Source organism: Athene noctua, chromosome 4, assembly GCF_965140245.1.
Source record: "Athene noctua chromosome 4, bAthNoc1.hap1.1, whole genome shotgun sequence".
Classification (NCBI taxonomy): domain Eukaryota; kingdom Metazoa; phylum Chordata; class Aves; order Strigiformes; family Strigidae; genus Athene; species Athene noctua.
In genome coordinates this window covers 84,115,504-84,135,965 of record NC_134040.1, presented here as the reverse complement: position 1 = coordinate 84,135,965, position 20,462 = coordinate 84,115,504, and the positions used below count along the sequence as shown (strand labels likewise).

The 20,462-nt window shown below is 41.5% G+C and overlaps 1 protein-coding gene across 4 annotated transcripts in view; it reads left to right on the top strand.

Moving 5' to 3' along the window:
* NR3C2 (nuclear receptor subfamily 3 group C member 2) overlaps positions 1–20,462 on the top strand; it is a 220,181-nt gene that overhangs the window by 7,210 nt on the left and 192,509 nt on the right. The gene's annotated exons all lie outside the window — the stretch shown is intronic.

Here is a 20,462-nt window from a genome sequence, read left to right as displayed (position 1 = left end):
GTTTAGTAAAATTGCTCTCATGTGTCCTATAATGGTTATTCTTTCTTAGCTGGTACTTGAATGTTGTACCTCAGAGGGAATGTTGGGACGAGGATAAGGAAACAACAGTGTCGGGAATCCGTTTTTCTGAGATGCATGGTTATAAGTATGCACCAGACTTTAACTGGTTAAGTTTAAAAACTAAACTTTACAAGCCTGTGGCAACATATTATTTCTGTATTTTAACTGTAGGAACATTTGGTTTGTATATATAGAAAAATGCCTCCAGAAGGAGGAGGGCTGTTAAAACTTGACGCATTTGAAAGGGATAAATGGATAAACTGATCTCCTCACTTTTGGTGGAAGAGAAATGTGTCAGTGTCGTTTGAATTTGTGTTTCTCGCCTGATTCGTGGAAGCACCACTACTTCAGCAAACAGGTGTTCGTGTGTCTCGTAAAGGACACGTTCATAAACTAGCTGGTTTCGTAGTCAATATGACAAGGTATTAAGCACATCTGACAGCATGACTGAGAATAGTTGCATAGCCTCTTCATGTGTCAGACAGCTTCTCCAAAGGGTTGTGCTGAAGCTCAGCAAAATGGCCAGTAACAGAATTTGCATTTACCATTCTCAAGTCTTTTTTTTTTTTTTTTTTTCTTTCTCGTGAGATAGGTAGCTGCCCTCCGTGAATGTAACATCTGCCTTATTCTTGGAGTGAAGAGGGTGCGTAGTGTTTTCCATATTTGTATGGTGCTAAATATTCTGGAAAAAAATAGTGTTGCGGTGAAAAACGTAATACCCAAAATAATGGTGCTTTTGAGGAGGGAAAACAGCCTATCTGTTTTTTTGGGGAGGTTAGAAAAAAAAAGACTTTAAATTTTACCATTTTATTCTCAGATCTGTCCAGTACCCCTGCAATCTCATGGTTTTGCAAGCCATGCTTTACTTTTCCTTTTGCCATTTCAAATATGGTCTATAAAGAGTGCGGTTTTAATACATCTTTCTCAACTTGAAAGGGCTGTATCCTACCTTCATGCTGAACTTTGCATGTAGCTGGATATCTGTTATCATCCAGGCTTGGCTTAAATGTGCTTTCTTGGATCAAGGAAGATGAAGTTAACTCTTTTCTAGTTATTTTACCCGATGAGATGTTCATAAATTGCATTATTTATATGGCGAGAAAAGTTCACCAGAAGACTGATGGGATGCCTGAAAATAAAGACCCAGTATTTTACTGCCTTGATGGTTGAGGACTGTTACTTGGGCAAGGAGCTCCTGCCAGCCGTGAGGGCTCTTGTGTGAAGAAGTGCTGCTTGCTCTGAGTCAGGGCTGTCGCCTGTTGCAGGGACAGGCACAACAAAGAGGGAGATGCTGGTAGGAGCGTGGTGGTCATCAATAGTTGTGTTTGGAATGGTGGTTTCTCATGAGGCTTTTGAAGGAGTCTTCTGACCTGACGTTAGTCCACGGTAGCTCTTCTCATCTGTTTACCTCTAGACCAGTAAGTGGATAATCTGTGTCATCAGGCTCGATACACTTTTCCATCTTTGTTCTCTAAACTCGGTCAGCTCTCCAGGTGCGTGTAGCTTGGCAGGATTGAAATCCCGAAATTTTTAGTGCTCACAGCTATTACTGAACGTGTGGAATTCTCTCCGGTGATGGAGATCTGCAGGGCTGCGACACTTCAGGCATCCCGATCTCTAGTTCAGATTAGGACTTGTGTCATTATTTCAAATCTTTTAATTCAGCCCCATTATTTAACTACATGTTGCTCTTAATCTGCTTGGCAATGGCTTTATGCTGACAGGTGCAGCCGGGGACATGTGCAAAGCCCTTAGGAGTTTCAGGGTGAATTCATGTAGAAGTCATTTTAGCAGTGCAGATTTGAATGCTTAGGTGCCTGCTTAGATATTTGTCAGGTCATAAAGACCCAGTACAGCATGTCACACATGTAAAAGCTCATTCCTGCTAACGAACCTCCAACTGATCTTTACTTTTCTCTTCATTCCCGTGCCTCCTTCCAGCTAAATCAGAGGAAATCCCGTGCGAGTTTGTTTGTGTGTTGTGATAAAGCACACGTAGCTTAAAACCCCGTCAGACCCACCATCCCGAGGCGCGTTTTCAGCCGTCCCATGTCAGCATGGCGTGGGGATTGCAAGGGCTCTCTTCCTTCGGGTCGTCCCAACAGTCTGCAGTCGACATCCAAACCAGATCCTTGTTCCTTCCAGTCGGGTGTTTTTCTTGCTGTGTCAGCTCTATCGGGCATCATACGTTATGCAAACTTCTACCCTTCAAAGTCGGCAATATTTTAAAGTTTCTAGTATTCTAAGTCTTCATCTTTTTTTCAGGCATCACTTAAACCCTGCAGTGTAAATTGCCAGAAGTAAAGACTAAGGTGAAGGGAGCCAATAGGCCACATGGTTCTATAAAGCCAACAGATGACCAGCATTGAATATATCTTGTTTTGGCAGCATTATTTTTTTGAATCTCGACATCGTACCCTTTTCTTAGACTGCTTTTGACTTGCAGCTTACGCAGTGAAAAGGAGTGGGTGACCAGGAATGAGGAAGACTTTTTCACACTGGGAATGAATCTTTAGAATACTACTGTAAAAAATTACTGTTTTCCCTATTGGAATATCACCTGTCTTGCCACAGTTATACTCGCCGATAGTGTCTAATAAACATCGTTCAGGCATTTCAGATGCCTTGCTGCCTTACTGACTGTGCCAGGTACCCACTGTCAGCTAGAACATTTCTCCCTTTCTCCTTCAGTTACTTTTATTAGGTGTCCACAGTTATGGTTCTTTTTTGGTTAGTTGGTGGTAGCTTGCTTTCTAACACTGCAACTTGTGGTGTTTGGGGAGCTAGAGCTTCCTAAGCAAAACCAAGTTCCCTTATTCCATTTTCAGTGCTTTTCTTCTGCTAATATGCATGCAGAACACGTCTTTGTTTATGAAAGATTTTTACATGTTTAATTTTTAATAGAGGGTGAATCATACCTGTCTGTCTGTGTGCATAAATCCTGCCCTCCATGAATGACATTTGTAAGAAATGTTTTCTAAATAAATAATAGCAAAGTGGTCTTGAAAAAGATCCTGGCTATGATTGTGTGATGTCGCTGATGAAAGCCTACACTGAGAATCCAGATAAGATTTCACTTTAAGGTGATGGCTCATCTGAATCAGGGTACCAGTCTCATGATCGTGCCAGTTATGCAGTTTTCCAAATGGCCTAGGAAAATGTCATGGTTGCTTGAAACAACAGTAAAAATTGAGGAGGCTGACCTTTCTGCTGCGTTAGCTCTTCTTACCTAAAGCTTCTGCTGAGCCTTTCCCCTCTAATTTTCATATTAACCCATGTATGTCCACATACATACTCGCTTTTCTCAGCAGTTGTGGTGGAAACAAAGGGCTGATACTCCTACTGTAGCTTCTTTCTGGCAGTTCCGCTGGCGTAATCCAGTGTGGAACAAATTCACTAAGTTTGATGTGTTATTACTAAAAAAGTTTGCCATTTTAACATAAACTGCACATGTTTATCAATAATTATATTTCAACTGTGGTCATTCGGGCGAGGAGATTTCTCTTCAAAGTAGTGTTTCATGATATTTTAGAGTCTCAAGTCTGTTAAAAGGAATAGAAAGACTGTCATTGACGTCTTAGGGTTTATGGTCAAATCTTTGATCAAACATTGGCAGTATTTTAGGGACTTCTTATACCTGTCTGTTCCTGAGCCATTCACATGGATCAGCATTTTTTTCCTAGACCCTACTTGTAGCAGCCCCCCAAAAACTCCACCCAACCTAAACCGAAACCACAACCCAGCAACTTGATCTTCGTTTATGTGTAACCTTCACTGACTTCAATGGGCGATTCTGGTTAAAATCTGATTTCAGGCTATTGCAAGTATTTTTGGTAAATAAACTTTTATGTTAAATATTATCTAGAATAGTCACTTATCAGAATTATACCTGCCAGAGAGATAAAGGTCTGGTAAATAGTATTTTTATAATTTATGAATGGCCTTGACCTCTGTTTATTTGCTGACGGACTTTATGGGGAAAAAGGCTGCGCAGTTAAAATATTCTCCATGCTTGGCAGGGCTGTTTTCCCCTTCAGCTTCCCACAGATTCACTCTGCAAACTTTTTTTTGCCAAGGATCCTTTCAGATTGCAGACCGTAGCCTTAGATCTGTACTTTTTTTCTTTTTTTCAATTTGAAAAGTTACTTTTTTTTTTTTTTTTGGTAGCTTCTTGTATCATTTTGTGTAATTTTTAACAGCTCTGGGTATAAGCTTGATACAGTAGGGACCTCTACATGTGTATGGTTTTACTTCTCACTAAAGAAGTTAGGAGTCTGTATTAATGTGTCAGTCCAGGAGGTCTAAAGGTTTTCCTTTCTGTACCAGCATGCGTTTAACAGCCTTGTCCTTCCTACAGCTCGCTTTGTTCTTACTTTGTTGAGGTTGCTCTGGTTTTGTTTTGCTCTTTTTATTGAGGAGTTCAAAATCTCTATAAAGTATCTCTTGAAAATGTGACTGGTAATGACGCCTTATTTTCCCTGAAAATTCTACACATTAACTGACTCCTGTGCTGTGGCAGGGAGAAGTCCACGTTGCTGGAAAATTGTGTTCCATAAATGGGTGGATCTTCCAAATCTGGGGAAATAAGAGCTCTGCTGTCAATCTGCGTGACATTATCTAGGGTTTGTTTGCTTCTTGAGGGGTGGGGGGGGGGCAGGTAAGTAATGTTGTGTATTACTAAAATATTTCTGTCGCCCGTTGATACCACTGAACTTTGCAATACTTGACTGTTGGAAGTCAGTTTGCCAGTTTATTCTGATAATAGTTAATAATTGTTTCCTAGCTTTTATATTCCTTCTGGTGGTACGGAATCTCGCTATGGTATCTTCCTTTGTCAGTTTTCTGAGGAAGGGGAAGGTGGCATCACAATTTGTGCACAGATCTTAGCAAGCAGAAGAAATTTTGATTATCCTTACTCTTAGAGTATGGATCAGTCCGTTTTTCGTGAGGACGGGAAGACACCGATGTCTGAAATACGTGATGTAGAAAAATGTTCCCGTCCTGTTCTATGGGCTGTGTGTTGCAATTCTGCAGGTAAGCGTGCGTAGGGATTGCTGTGGAGGTATCAGTGCTCCTGAAGTACTCGACTGCAGAGGGAGCAAAATGTGAAGTTGCGATTCAAAAACCTGTCCTGACTCAAGCAACACTTAAGCATAAATGGAACTTAAACCTGCTGCGAAGCGCTCTGTCCAGCTGAATCAGATTCCCGGAGATATTTTGACATTTTCTGAACCCAGGGTTGAGTCGGGGTTGCTGTTGGGTGTTGTCTGTAGCTGACACACAGTGTTTGCAGCGGTGAAATACACGGTTGGGCGGTGCCTTGTCTGGTCTGACTCTGATTTTGCCTTTTGGGTGGTTGTATGTGAGAGCCGGGTCAGGCTCCCCGTCCAGTTCACTCTGAAGTTCTAAAACCAACAGGTCGGTGCAACTTGGTGAGCGGCCTGATGTGACGTGGCCATGAGAACAAACGAAAGGGATGGAAAGGGAAAAGAACCTATGAAATACCCGAAGTGCACATTTCTGCTAAAAGATAATGCCTTGTTGAGCCGTAATCTTGGCACTTGTATTTTTCAGGGCAAAACTGGTCTTGTTTTTAAAAGGCAGGTTCTGATTTTTAACTCGAGCAGAGTGGTAGGAGCTGGAATTAATGATGGACTGATTTCAACCAGAACTTCGTGGAGAACAGTGGAGTGCTATGATTTCAGATTTAAGGTCTCAGAGGTCAGAAAATCCCACAGTTTAGGATGAATATAGAACCACAGCTTGTTCTCTGGCAAATGTGTTTTACAATATGGCTGTGTAAGAGTGATAAAAATGGTCCGATGAGGAAACTAAAAACAGTGTGTGAAAAACAGGTATTAAATGTCTAAGTTTAGTACTTTTTATCAGTTTTTGCATGCAGCTGGTTGCTACACAGTGCTTGGTGCTCAGCATATGAATTACTTCAGACGCAGTCTCCTCCGAGTGAGAGATCTGTGGAGGAAAAAAAAAAACAAAAAACCAAAAACCAACCAGCCAAAAAAACCAAACGAAGAGCATTTCCATTGTGTGCAATTGTCCAAGTCCTTGCAGCATTATTGGGCACGTTTGAATGCACCCTAAATAGACCATGGCATGATTTGGCTGCTTGCTGCCCCACTAGTGCAAGCTGCAGTGGAAGGTCACCGTCTGTTGGGTCCTCAGGAAAACCCTCTCCTGCCAGAGCCGCGTTGGTTTTGCTGTCGGAGGAGACGGGCTGACCTTGGAAGAGGGCATACTTTTTTGATTTACGCTACAGGGGAAGGGATGGTGGGTCAGGGAGGAGGCACTCACTCCCTTCTCACGCCTGCAAGCAGCCTGCGTGCGCATCCTTGGTAATACGCATCCTCAGGAACCCTGGAGCTTTACAAAACTTTGAGAGCTCATTTACTTTCAGGACAAAGTTTTCAAATAAAGTGCTCTTTAAATGGAAAGCTTAGACCTTGTTTGGTTTTTTGGTTGTTTGGTGGTTTTTTTGTGTGTGTGTTTTGTTTGTGTTTTTTTTTTTTTTTGTAACTGAAGTTTATTCACATGGTTTACCAGAGCTTAGCAGTGTGTTTTCTGGGAGGATGCGAGCTAGGTGGTCGTCTTTCTCTGCTTTACTGAAATCAGTGCTGGAGGATTTAAAACACACACCCCCCCCACCATCAACCCCCAGAAACAAACAAACAAAAAGCTGCAGAAACCCCCAACCACGCTGTTGATGATTCTGGATTCTCAAAAGGATAAGGAACGCTGGTTGTATCTATTCAGTATGCGAACAAAATATTTTTGCAAGGCACTGTTTCTTTACTGAGTTGTATTGTAGCAAAAGTTCCCACATTGGTGGGAGGTCACAAGAAAATAACTTGAATTTTATTTCTTTCTCTTAAACTGTGAATTAAGCTCCTTCAGTTACATTAGAATGTGTTCTTAGCTGGTTGCTAAATCAAATTTCTATAAATCTGCATGATTCTGTAAGCTGCATATTTGCCTCATGAACAAATTGATATCTTAAATTTCATATTTGGAGGTGGGGTAACTTGGGGTTAATATACGAAGGTATTTCTTGAAAAAGAAAGAAAGCAGACATTGGTGGGAACGTATGAGCAGAAACGGAATCCAGTATTTGTGGATAATACGTAAAAGGGCTTACAGGAATTTGTATGCTCTCCTAAAATGCATGGGTATGCTGCTGATTGTGGTTAGTGATAATTAATAATAGATCAAAGAGTTACAGCCCTGAGGTTAAAAAGCAAATTTCAGACTAATTGCTGAATGTTTCTGACAATTTTTATATCGCTCCACTCATTTCCATTCTCTCTTATAAACAATACTTTGGACTTGCCTCTGGAAGTGAAATAACTTTCTGAATGGGCTTTCAGGCTGAAATTTGACACGTGAATCTTTTCTATTTTGCTTTTCTTTCCTTGTCTGCTTTTGAGAGGTGCTATCCCAAGTTTCTAAAAGTGGTGGCTTTATAAACCGCTTCCCTCGCAAGTTAGGTTTGTGGAAAAGCAGTTTAAAAAAAATCTGCCATCTTTAATGATGTTTTCTGAATCTCTTGGATCCGGGAGATAATCTTACTTCAATTTTTGTGTATGCATATGCCCATTTTGAGTTTGTATTCAGACTTAAGTCTACAAAATAAACATGTATTTTAGAGGTTTATTTTGGGCAGTGCAAGCTGTCAGTGGTCTCAGAGTTTTTAATCACAGGTCAGAACTGGGAAGTAAGGAGCTACGTTTGTCCTGACTGGGGTTTTGTCTGTCCCAGCTGCCAAACTATAGGGACTTGCTAGCGTTTTTGGCAGTGGCTTTCTGAATACTGTGGTGCGCTAAGACAGTAGCGCAGCCCTGGGAAACCTGTCCCGACAGTAATTTTTATTTATTTATTATTTTTTAATCTTTTTTTCTTTTTTTTGCTTGCCAGCTCTTCTTCTGTACTTGCCTTCAAAGGTCGGGATGGAGGGTACAGGGAAACTCCAGGTTTTGGCTTGGGGGTCCCTCAAGGAGATTGGAGCAGTTCTCTAGCCAAAGCAGTGCTCTGCTCAATTAATTTTTAGGTCGTGCTTTGCTTCTCGGTGGCAGATTGAGGCCGTAGAGGGAAAGGAGCAGGCGCAGGGTTTCGCAGAGATGGGAAGGGGCTGAAGCCCCTGGCCCATGGCAGGCAGCTGCCCACAGCCGTGCGTCCCCGCGAGCTTGCGCAAGGCACCCGCCTCCAGGGACCCCTGGGACTGCGTCACCCGCCGTGTCCTTACCCAGACCTGTGCTCTCCCAGCCCTTTGGTTTCACAACTGGCCAGACCCGGTTTACTCTGGCAACGTCTCACCTTGCAAAATCGATTGTGTTTGTGTCTTTAGCTTTTTCTTAGTACTGCTGCAGGTCAGAGAGCGGGGAGGGGGCGCCTTTTTTGCGGGTGGTTTGGCCATATTCCGTGTCCAAACGCAGGCTGTTGTCTGCCCGAAGCAAGGCTGGAGGTGGGACCTGGTGTGTCCTAGTCAGGCTTCGTGTCACTGCCCTCAGACTAGGAGCAGGAAAGGGACTGCTTCTGGAAGCACGACTTAAGGTCAGGGCATCAAGACAGTAACCTTTGTTTTCCCTCAGGAGGCTGGAGTTCAAATATGAGCCGCTCCAAAAGGTCGGAGATCTCACTTTTAGCATTGCTGAAGGCTTGTCTCTAGAAACCTGTCATGCACTTCAGCGTTTTTGAAGACTGGAGTGCCAGAGACCTTGCAAATGAAGGTGGGTGGGAAATTTGCACTGTTTCCAGGCAGACTATCTGAGCTGTCAGCTTCATTATTTTAAACTAAATTAAATTTGTGCTAGAGAGTGCAGTATGTTAGAGCAGTCAGGGAGCTCTTCCTCTAATGGTAGCTTCAGATCTACTTTCCTAGATCTGACTTTGTTAACTTCCAAACTCATTTGGATAAATTAAAAAAACCCGAAACCAACAAAAACCATGCACGGGTGTTGATCCTGGGTTATGTGAAAACTCTATGGAAAAATTGAGGAGTGTCATCTGAAGACAATGTAGTATGATGTTGGGCATGTCTGAGGATCAAGGTCAGGTTTTGTTTTATTGTTTAGTAGAGAACAAACACATGTCATCAGTTCTGGCCCGTTGGTCGGGGGATGCACGCTTCGGGACCATTGTGGGTGTCACTTGCCACAAGTGGCAAGAGGGCTTGGCCCAGAGTTGGGCACAGTCCTGTGTCACGTGCGTGTCCGTCCGTTTGGGCAGTAAGCCTGCTCGCTGAAGCTGTGTACGGCGCGGGGTTCCGCCCGCTCTCCGGGCACCCTGAGCCCAGCAGGGAGAGGAGGGGATGCCCTGGTGGGATGCTGCAGCGGAGGACCCCTTCCCCCGTGCCTTGGGGATTGCCCCCCAGCTGGAAGACGGTTTGCTTGGGTTTAGGGTGCACCACGGTCTGCTTTGTTATTTTCCTTTTATATTTGTTCGTTTGTGAGCACTAAGGCTTTCTTAAGTTAGTAATAAAAACCAAATATTGGCCGATAAATATTCCTTAAGGACTAGAAAAACTAACTGAACGTGACTGGCTTGTCAGAATTCCTCACTGAACCTTTATCACTGGCTGCCCCACTATAAAATGCATGGAGTAAAAACCACCTTGGTGCAGGATTAGCTCTACAAACCCTGTATGACTTTACCATACTCTTCCTTCAGATACACAGTGGCAAAACAGAATAATCTCAATTGATTCGATTAGGATTTTTAAATCCTTATTTTAATCTGAATCTGTGTAAACTAGCTGGAAGATGAACAAAAAGGGGGGGGGGGGGGGGTTTAGACGTGTCAGCTTCTACTCAGTGTATGGAAGTAAATATTGGAAGTGGTCCAGAGCTTTATGGCTGCTGCCAACTAATGACATAAGATAATGTTGCAATGGAACAATGCACTTGATTTGCACTTGTTTCCCAACTAACCTTTCGGATTCTTGAGGCTGCTTGGAATTTATGTTTTTGAAGATTTGACAGTAAAAAGGAGATTAGGCATTGAAAATTTCGACTGATTAAATATGCGGTAATGACAACTTCAAACTGCATATGCAGATAATGAGATAAAGGACTGTTACTCACTTCATATTAAACCCATTTGGTGGAAGAAGCAAGGAGGACGAGTGTTTTGGATGAACATGTTATTTTAAAAAGGAAAAAAAAATCAGAGGAGCTAATTTATATAGACATAGAAGTTAAAACGAGTGAGTTGCTGATTTGCTGCCTTTTTTTTTTTTTTTTTTCCCCCCTGGGACCAAAACTGCAACCATTGTGGGTCTGCAAATGATCCTGCATTTCTTTCCTAACGTAACCAAGAGTTAACTGTGTGCAGACGGCTGCTGACAAACTTGGGAGGTTTGTGTTAGCGTTCTTATTTGGACCAGAAATGTGCTTTTGAAGTGAATCTTCCAGTTGCTACCGTCCTCTGTGCTGCAGTTCACATCATGGGGCAGCTAAGTGAAAAACCAGACGCTTCTTAGCCAGCAGCGAAGAAAAAAATGCTCCAGGACCCACCTAGGACACGCCAGCCCCTAAAGGGGTCCATGGGACCCCGCTGGAGCTGACCTGAAGCATAACCCTTGTGACAGCTCTAAAGTGGGTGGTGGATCCTCAGGACCAACCGCGCTGCTCGGTGGAGCGCCTTCTGCTGCACCACGCTGCCTGTAACGTAGGTGCTGCCTGGGTGCGAATTGCATTTTCGCCTGTTGACCCAAGCATCTGTAATTGAAAAAAGACTCCAGGTTACGGGCAGAGGAAATTATTCCGCAGAAAAATTGGAGGGGCTGTTTTCAGTGTATGTGTTTGTTCATAAGGTGTGTCCAGAATGAGCAGAGTGCTTACTTACTCTTCCTTCACAGCACTCTAGAAATCTTAAAAACAACTGAATTAAATCCTGGAAGTAGGAAATGAAACTGAAGTGACAAATAGGCTGTATCCTGTTTTTTTCACAAGTGAATTTCACTTCTTTTCAACTAGTTGAAAGATCTAGATACGGTTTGCAGATAGTCTCGTATTTATTATAAAACTAATCTCTAAAGGAAAACGGAATTGTTTTGCTTGCAGGCAGCTGTGCTTAAGAATTTACAAGAAGCTGTAACTTAAGCAAACTAATTTAACATATTAGAATGGTCGTTTCAGGAAAAAACCCTACTTTGTGGATCAATAAATTTTTGTAAAGTAAACCTATTGATTTGCAGCTAATTATGTATGGCGGATGTCTGATAAATTAATTTTAATATGAGGCTGAGTTGAATAGGTGATGTATTAGTGGCTTGTAAATGACTTACAGACATTAAGTCTATTTATAAGATAGAGGCAGGAAAAATAAGAGTTAGGAACCTATCTTAATTTCTAAAGAATCAGCACTGTAAGACCAGGATCCAGATTAGTTTTGAGCTCGTTCACTAACTTCTTAAGAGGAACTTCATCTTTTTGTTTGTTTGTGTTTTTTTTTTTTTATACCCTCCATACTGTGATAAGCAAGCTACTCCATGTCCTCCACCGTTGTTCATGTCCTTCTACCTGTATTAACATCTTCTATGATCTCCAGACGCTGCAGGTTCTGCTTGCTTCAGCACGAACACCCAGTATAGTAAGATTTTTTTTTTTTAATAAGCACAAAGATTGCAGCGAGGTCCGTGAAGCCGAGGCTGGAGCAGCACAGAAGCCGGGTCCTCCGTCTGCCAAACTCATGTTCAAATCTTGCATGCTTGAGAGTGTGAGGAGATGGCAGCCCCAGCCACGAGCTTGGGCAGTAGCAGTGGGGGTCAGTAGGTGTTCCTGCGGAGGGACTGCTGCTCGAGGTACCTGAGGCTTTGATTTTGCGCTGGGTCTAGCTCCGTAGGAAGAGTTATTGCTGACTGGGATATATATTGGCTTTTTTCCATCATGCGGCGTACCCCAAACTCAGAGGCAATACTGGCGTTGGCATGACTTAAATCGGTAAATCGATAGAAATGAATGGGATTTTCATGCTGAGCGGAAGAAATATTCAGGACCAGATAGGAATAGCTTGAGATCAGGAACGCAGAAGAATAAGAAATACGATTTAATGAAAAAGAAGGGAAGGGCTGTAGGAGCAAGGAAAATAGCAGGTACTGGCACAAGAGGATGTAGCTTAATATAGTGCACCAGATCCTAGGAAAACTTGTGGTTTTGTCTGACATGACTAAAAATTGAGAATATTCAACATCTTGTCAGTTAGGTTTACAAGAAGTATCTTTGATTTTTGTGAATGTGCTTCATGTAATCAGTTTGAAAGACAACAGCAAATACACAACCGTTTCCCATTTACTCTTTCTGGCACAATTGAGTCTTTGAAGTTTCACATGGGAAAATCAGGGTACCTCTGTACTAGGCATGAGAGTTGATGATGGAATATTTTAAATTACCCACTGTTCAGAGGGCTGAAATGTAAAAATAATCTGCCATTGGTAGAAGACTTTGCATTAATTTTGTGGCTTTTTTTTTTTTTTTTTTTAATTAAGTATACACAAAACCAGACAAAAGAGCAGAACTTCTCGTTCATCTCTGTTACTTTGTCTGACCTGCCTGCAAGGTCTAAAATACCGGTGTTGTTACAAGTCCTGTCCCCGTGTGTGTCCCCCCTCCCCAAATACAAGGTAACTACATATCCAACTTTTAATTATATTTTTATATTATGTCAGGTCTGGTGGATTAGGAAAGTGAGATGTCAAGAGTAAATTTAGGTTGGGGCTTCTCCGCCAAGTCCTCAATGCTCCCACCAGTAGCTTAGTATGAATTAGTCTGTTTCTTTAAAGGCTTGAAGTAAATATTGAGTAGGGTTTCCTAGCAACATTTGTAAGGTTAAGTAAAAATCAGATTTGCCAGGTATTGCTTCCAGAGCATACTGGTCTTGTTATTTCAAAATTTATGCATCTAATACATTATCTGCAGTATGAAATGCTCCACAGAATCTGATAGTATTGTAAATAAATAATTTTAGAGAGTCATATGTCCAAGGACAAGTCAGCTGAAATAATATTCTTACTCTGGGACGCACTTTTTAGTTGCTGTGTGTTTGTGCTGTGCAGAAACCAATGGGGACTAAACTTCTGCAACTATTAGCTATATGTGTGTGTGTGTGTATGCATGTACAAAAAACCCCAACAAAAATAAAGCCGGTATCTTCCACTGTTTAGGCCTGCTAAAAAAAGTTCTTATTTATTGTTGGCTTTGTCCAAATAAACAAAGAAATTATGTTCATGTCGAAACTGGTCTCGACAGAGGTCTGAGATACAGGTGGTAGAATCTCTCACAGAAATCACGATTTTTTTTCTTCAACTTTGATTTGTGGTGACGGGAGAGAAGATCAGCATGAATACTTTCTACAGCGACATGAAAATAGAGGATTCATGTTCTTTTAGCCTCTAAATTGCATGCAAGGGTCTCCCCAGGTGCTGTGGATGTGTAAGAGGTGTGTGTGCCTATGGTTTACCTATTCTGGGTAGGATAGTTCCCCCTCGAGAAACATCGAAGGCTGGAATTTAGGTTAGCCCAGGACAGATAGATAGATAGCGGAGGGGAGCAAGGAATGGAAAAATTTGGTTGGCTGCTTCCAGTCCTAAGTTTTTGAGTCTATAAATAGAGTCTATCAGAATATTTCTAGTTAGTTCTGGGGAAAGTCAGCTGCTGTGCTGGGGATTGGCTGTGCTCCCAGAATGAGGAGGGGAAGGGAAAAAAAAAAAAAAAAAAAAAAGTACGATAGGAGGCCTATTGAAAATCTACCAACTGACACCAGTGAAATCAAGAAATTGGAAGATCCTGTATTTGGGCTTTGGTTTGTTTTTCTGCAGCCTGTGTCAGTGCTGGATATTCTGCAGGGCGACTCTCTCTGTAGCCTGGCACGGGCTTCCAAGTTAACAGGGCGCAGGGGGCAGGTCCACACGCAGCACCTGGCAGGGTTCATAGTTCAGAAGCCAGGACTAAAGCTTGATGTCAAGTATGGAAGTAGAAGGAAGCAGCATGTTACCCTCATTTCATGCCGCAGTGGCTAGCCTGGACAGCCTGCCCTCTCTCTGGGTTAGATGCATTATAAAAAGAGAAATGAAACTAAAAAGTTGAATTTTGAGCTAATAAAATTAAATTATTGTGTAAGATGAGACTTTTTTTTTTTAATAAAAAGAGAAAGGTCTTGCCGATGATTTAATGTGCAAGCTAGTTGAAGTATGTTATGGTACCAGAAATAGACATTTAAGGGAGTCATGAGCTTTGCAAACAGTTAAGATGCTTTCTAGGAAATATAAATGATATACTTGAAGGATATTCTGAATTGATATTTAAACACATTGTACAACTAGAGTATAAATAGCTAGTAAGTTTAAAAATTACAGTATTTTTAGAAGGTTCTATAGTAATGGTAAAAGATAACCTTTCAGCAAAACTCCCTCGCCCCCGTGTAACCACAGAAGGATGATCCTTCATACTCTAAGTGGAAAAAAGTAGCTTTGGTCAAATGACTAGCTTTGTGCATGTAAGCTGAACCAGACCACGCCGATGAGCATTGTTTCACATGTCAGAGTTCACAGAAGCTGAAATTTTCTGAACAGTAAATGAGCTTTTTCAGTGCTGAACTAATCCCAGAAAAATCTGTGCTCACGTTGAAAATAAAAAGTGTTCATGACAACTGGTTCGCTGCTCAGGCTTTGCTGGCAACTTGTTTTTTTCATTTGTCATGTTTCAGATACTGTGAAAAGTGGTTGTATGGAAAGTTTATGGCAGGAGAAGGGATAGAGCCGTGTCAGTGCTGCCTTTTGATGCCTGTCGATGTCATGTACCAATAAGATGCTTAATTGCTGCTTCTCAGTTTCCATAAACGTTAAATATGGTCACACCAGTGTTTAATTTTGGGAGTTTTTTGGTTTAGTGGTGTTTTGTTTTTAAAATAAATTTACTCTTTTATTCATTTTTGGTTTTGTAATAAACCATGACACTTAATTTTTAACATTTTAAACATTTTTAATTTAATTTTAATTTAATTTAACATTTTTAGCATTTTTAACTCTACTGCATCGGTAGCTACTTCACTTTCTCTGTGTTAGTTGGAATAAAATCTTGTACTAACTGATTTCCTCAGCTGTCTTATTAAGCTTTTTTGAATGTTTAAATATTAATAACAGTGGAACCATTTTATACGTTCTTGAGTGATTTCAAAATGGGCAAGTGTAGGTAAAATTTTCTGCAGATGCTCAGGAAAAGGTAAATATTCTGTTTTTGAGGGACAGAACTTTGTTATTGACGATTCTTGAAGAAAATGGGGTAAAATGGTAAAGAACTACTACTTCGTGCCATTGAGATGTGGGAAAACAGCTCCTGGAAAAAAAAGAAAAAAGCAACATGTTAACATTTGGATTAACGAGGAAGAAAAATCTGTCAGGGGGCTGAGATCTGCCCTTGTGAGAATCAATGATGGTTCCCACTCGCTTTCCACAGGGCTAGTGTTTCACTCAGCGTTTCACCAGAGGACAGCTGAGGGAATAAAAACTCTTAATTCATGGTGACCGTGTGGATTGCCTTGAAGAAATGCTGAGGAACAGTGGAGGGAGGAGGGGAAAAATCAACCTATGTATGGCCAAGGTAGATTTAACTTGGAATAATTCACTAAGTTTGAAAAAACTTAGCAATATCAGCTATCTGTGTTGGAAAGGCTCCAGGAATATTTCAGTTTACAGTTCCATTTGTCAAAAACTGAGAAACTGGAAACAGAATATAAACAACTTATTAATATTTTATTTCTTTTTCAGATAAGTTTCTGTCATGTATTTCGAAACTTGACTTAATAATATCGGCCTTGTTTGAGGAAGCAGCTCAAAATTCATGTTAACTGTTCATTGTGCCACTTGTTAATTTGGATTATGCAAACCGATGTGATAAACTGATCTTGAATGAGATTGGGCTGGAGTCCTAAAATGATGCTTGTAAATAGGTCTGATGACAGCGGATGTTTTGCTTCTTTACAGAGCAGTACAGTATGTCACATACCCAGACAAAAAACCCCAAAACCAAGCCCCAACCCCCCAAAAAACCCAAATTAACTCTGGATTTCATGGTGGTTTTTAAGGCCCGTTTTCTGAAGTAGCATCTGTTCCAGATTTTAGAAGCAGACAGAATTGTGTCTTTAGACAGAGGATTTGATCTCCCATCAGTTAGAGTCCTGACGGCTTCTCCTGACACGTTGCTTGATGCATGGTCTGGCAGCAAGGCTCCTGCGTGGAGCTTTTTATTTGCACTAGTGGTCCCATTAAAATCAGTAGGACTGGCCTTATACAAAAGGCTTTGCTTAAGCTGCTGCAGGTTGAAAGTTTCCAGTGATTCTAACTGACATCAACTGTTTTATATTATGCTTTTTTTCCGGAGTTGTTCTGGCACTTTGATTCCTGTCATGCACAGCATGCATCTTTTCACACTCCCAATCCCTGACTGCGGTGGCTTCAATCCTTCATTATTTTGTGATTAATTGTAGAGATACAAACATTATCAAATCAAAATCCCCGAAAGGCCTCTTTTAAAGGAGCTGCCTAGCTTTTTGATTTAGCTGCCCCACAAATTACTTATCTGGTGGCTGTGTGGTTTTTAACATCCTGCTAAATTTGGAAGCAGTCCATGAAATACTTTATGCAATATCTGGGGAATAGAAAAGCTTGATAAGTTATTTCGTCCGTTGCTTGGGTCAAGCCTTTTAAGAGACAGCAGCTCTGAGTGTTGGATCCGTTATGTACAAACCAGTGGGTGTGCAGGATCATGGTTTGTATTGTCAGTTATTGTATCAGGGTGTTCAGTGCAGGTTTTCAAGTGTTAGAATTCCAATTTTTGTCTTTCAGAGACGTGTAAACTCATAAACTACAATTGTAGCTATATGGGAGAAAATTGTGATGCAGGTGAGAAATAGCATGGCAAGGAAAGCACTTTGCGTTAGCTTTTTTTTTTTAATGTGTTGCTGCATGTGGTGGTTTTTTAAAGCAGATTTTATCCCTTGGGATCTAATAAAAGGCTAGAGAGTTACTTGGTTTGTAAACCTGTGTAGTATATTATTTGGATATTCAGAGGGAAGAGGTCAAAGAATGCCCTTTGTGTTATCAATTCCCCAATGGGGAACTATATTAAAAACTAGAAAATATAATACTATATAATTTAGAAACGCAGTATATAATGCGCGTGGAGACACAATTACTGTGGTTTATTTCTCTGTATTTTTCATTTTACTGAATGCATTTCGGCAACAATTGCGTTTTGGCTGTAATGCTATTTGTAGCAGTTTCATGAAGCTGCACAGCAAATTGCTGTGATGTACCAGATAAAATCAGCTCCTCACTTCATTCGTGGAACTCCTATTATGAAAAGCTCTTACTGCTGGCTTAGGTAGGTAACAGCAGTTTTTGTCTGTATTCATACAGTTTTGTGAAATCCCCATGATAAGTTTTAAACCAGTTTTAAGATGGGTATGTTTTACATATCTAGTCTTGTCATTTTTCAGAGCTTATTAATTTAAAAATGTCTAATTTATTTAATGTACAGATACACGGAACGTGTATGTTTCTCACAGAATCCCGTTGCCTGGGATGCAAATATTGAAGGAATTGGTCTCACGTATCTAAGTCTTCAGCAGCTAAGCCTGACAAGAAGTTAAAAGTATATTGGTTGTAGGTGTTTAATAACACAAATATGTTCAGTGTCAGCAGCCTTCTTGACATTCCTGTGTACCTAAGTAAGTATTTTCCTGGTTTTGATGACCAACCTTGGAGTCCTAAATGGCTCACATAGAGATGTTAGAAAAGTCTGGCAGATTGGGTTAAAAAAGGAAGTCTGTGTTTCTGTCAGGTGATGGTTTATCCCAGGAGCTTGGACTAGCATCCTTAGCATGTGTCCCAGAGAGCTAATATACCACTTACACATGGTTTGGGACAAAAGGGGTTGCAGAAGGGGTTCTAAGAGATGGTGTTAAGACTGACTATTGGAAGGATTAAGGTTTACTTCAAAACAATGGGTCTGTTTGGAGATGGGTCTGTTTGGAGAAAGTGGGCAGATGTCTTGAAGAAGTGTTGTAATGGATGGTAGTTTTCTGCCTCCATCATCATCTGGCTGCTGTGTAAAACCGTTGCAGGAAAATCTGGAGGTGATTTTTTTTCCGTACTTGAAAGTTTGTGCGGGGCATTCCCAGTGACGTGCTGAAGATATTTGTGCAGCAGTGGTGACCCGCCCTCCTCGTTGTCTGCGTCTGTGAGGACATGAGCCCTGCTGATGGGTTTGGGTTAGCGGAGCAGATTGTGCTGTCGGGCACTACTGACTTCTGGAAGGGGCCGGCTTCATCCTTCGGAGCTGCTTAGAAACTTCCTGAAAGGCTGGAGGTGTTCTCGGTGCTCCCTTTCAGGGGTGACAGATGTTTTGGAGACAAAGAGCATGTCTGGGAGGTGGGACACAGTTTTGGCAGGCAAGATGTCGTTTCCATCTGGACAAAAGCCTCATGTTTCTTGTTGATGGTGAACTCGAGCGTGTTTTCACTGAAGTGGGCAAACCAGGTATAGCAGGTTGTTAGAGACTGCAGGTAACTCAGGGTAAAGGGTGCCGAAATGGAGTCTGTGTTTATTCTGTGATATGTATCCCAGAAACTTCCCTCTGGTTCCTGTCTGTGTGTATGGGTTTCACTCTTTCTCCCTCTCCCCATTCACTGGTGGCTGAGAGTTGCCGTCAGGAGGAGTCTATATCCTCCACCATGTGATGGGGACTCTCGGCCAGATAAGACCTTTGTCAGCGGTGTCCCTTTATTGTCAGACTCGGTTAAGGCTGTGTATGTTCCCCCCTGTTCCTTCAGGTTTCACTACTGGAACAATGTCCTGATGGCCTTTTAATTAGAGCAACAAGGAACAGGTCTGTCCAGATTTTCTGGTCTCGTCAGGAAGGCTTTAAAGGACTCTGCAGCAAGAGCAAGCGTATGTGCACTTACTCCTCCGAGCAGCAGCAAGGACAGAGCACACTGATCCATCTGTACGGTTTCCTCTGGTCATTTGCTGGATCTTCAGTCTCCTCTGCCTTTCCCAAGGTGTCCTATCTACTGTCAGCCTTCAGAAGGGAGGGTGAGAAGCGACGAAGTAGTTTTGGCATGATCTAGCTCTCAGTAATTTCCACATGTGCTGGGTCTGAAGCCCCCTGCAGAAGTGTGTTCCCCACCAGCAAAGCAAAGCACGTGCACAGAAGTCTCCCACTAGTCTTAGATCTGAAGTTTCTCTGTCCTGAGAGTCAACGGGAAATTTTGTATACAAAAACGTGATTGTTCAAAAAAGAGATTCTACGTTGAGGTATGTGTCTGTATTTGAAAGATACTCCTACCTGCCTTCTTGGCAGGGATGGGATGGGGGTGCAAGTCCTCTGTGCCTCGTTCTGCACAAGAGCTGCTGGGCAGTCCACCCCCTTTCTGCCACTTTTCCGAGCCCAGCAATGAAGTTTGAAGGCAGCTGCTATACAACTTCTGTTTTCCACCTAAAACAAATTCTGTGGGACCATAAAATTCATCTGATCTTGGGAATGAGTTTTCACTTAGAATGGGTTAAGGCTGGCTTGCTGCTACCTTTATTTATATAAAGCTAATGTAGTAATGCTTGTAAATATTTTCCTTGTTATGTAAACGATGCACTTTCCTGGTGGTGCTGGCAGTGTCAGGAAGCCAAGCCTAAGAAGTTGAAGAAGGTTTCTCTCGCATGATAAATTTCCATTCTTCTTGCTGCTCAGAGTATGTTTTCACTCTTACCAAGGAGTATTGGAGAGCAGTGTTGTCTTTTTAGGAGCTGCTGGGTTTAATTAAACCAAATCAATACTTCTTGAGAGCATTTGGCTATTCATTATATGGAAATACATGCTCATTTTGATTTTTCTTCAGGTTACCTTATGTGTCATGAAAACTCCATCCTTGAGATTAATGCGTATTTTTAATACACAGCCTTTTCTTTATTGTCTTACTGCTCTTTTGCCCCCATAAAGGCAGCCCTTTTCCAATTGTTATAGACCTTGGCATCATAGATGACACATTTTCATTTAGAAGTGAAGTTCGGGAAGTGGGTGTATTTTTGCAAGAAGGAGAAAGGGGGAAAAAAAAAAAAAAAGAGTTTAACATAAATTTTCATGATGTTTTTCATTTTTTTTTCTTATACCAAAATTAATTTTCTATAAGCACATATTAAACCATTTCACATCTGTTGTTCTTTTCTTTCCTCTTTCACCATTTCGGTACAATACACACACATGTATTTCCACTAATGAAATTTTGAATGTGGAACCTAGCTCAAGTTGTTGACCACAAAACAGTAAACAGGCTTTTCCTCCCTTACCTCAAACAAACTGTTCTAGCTAATTTCCCTTGTGTTTGTTGTGAATCCCCAG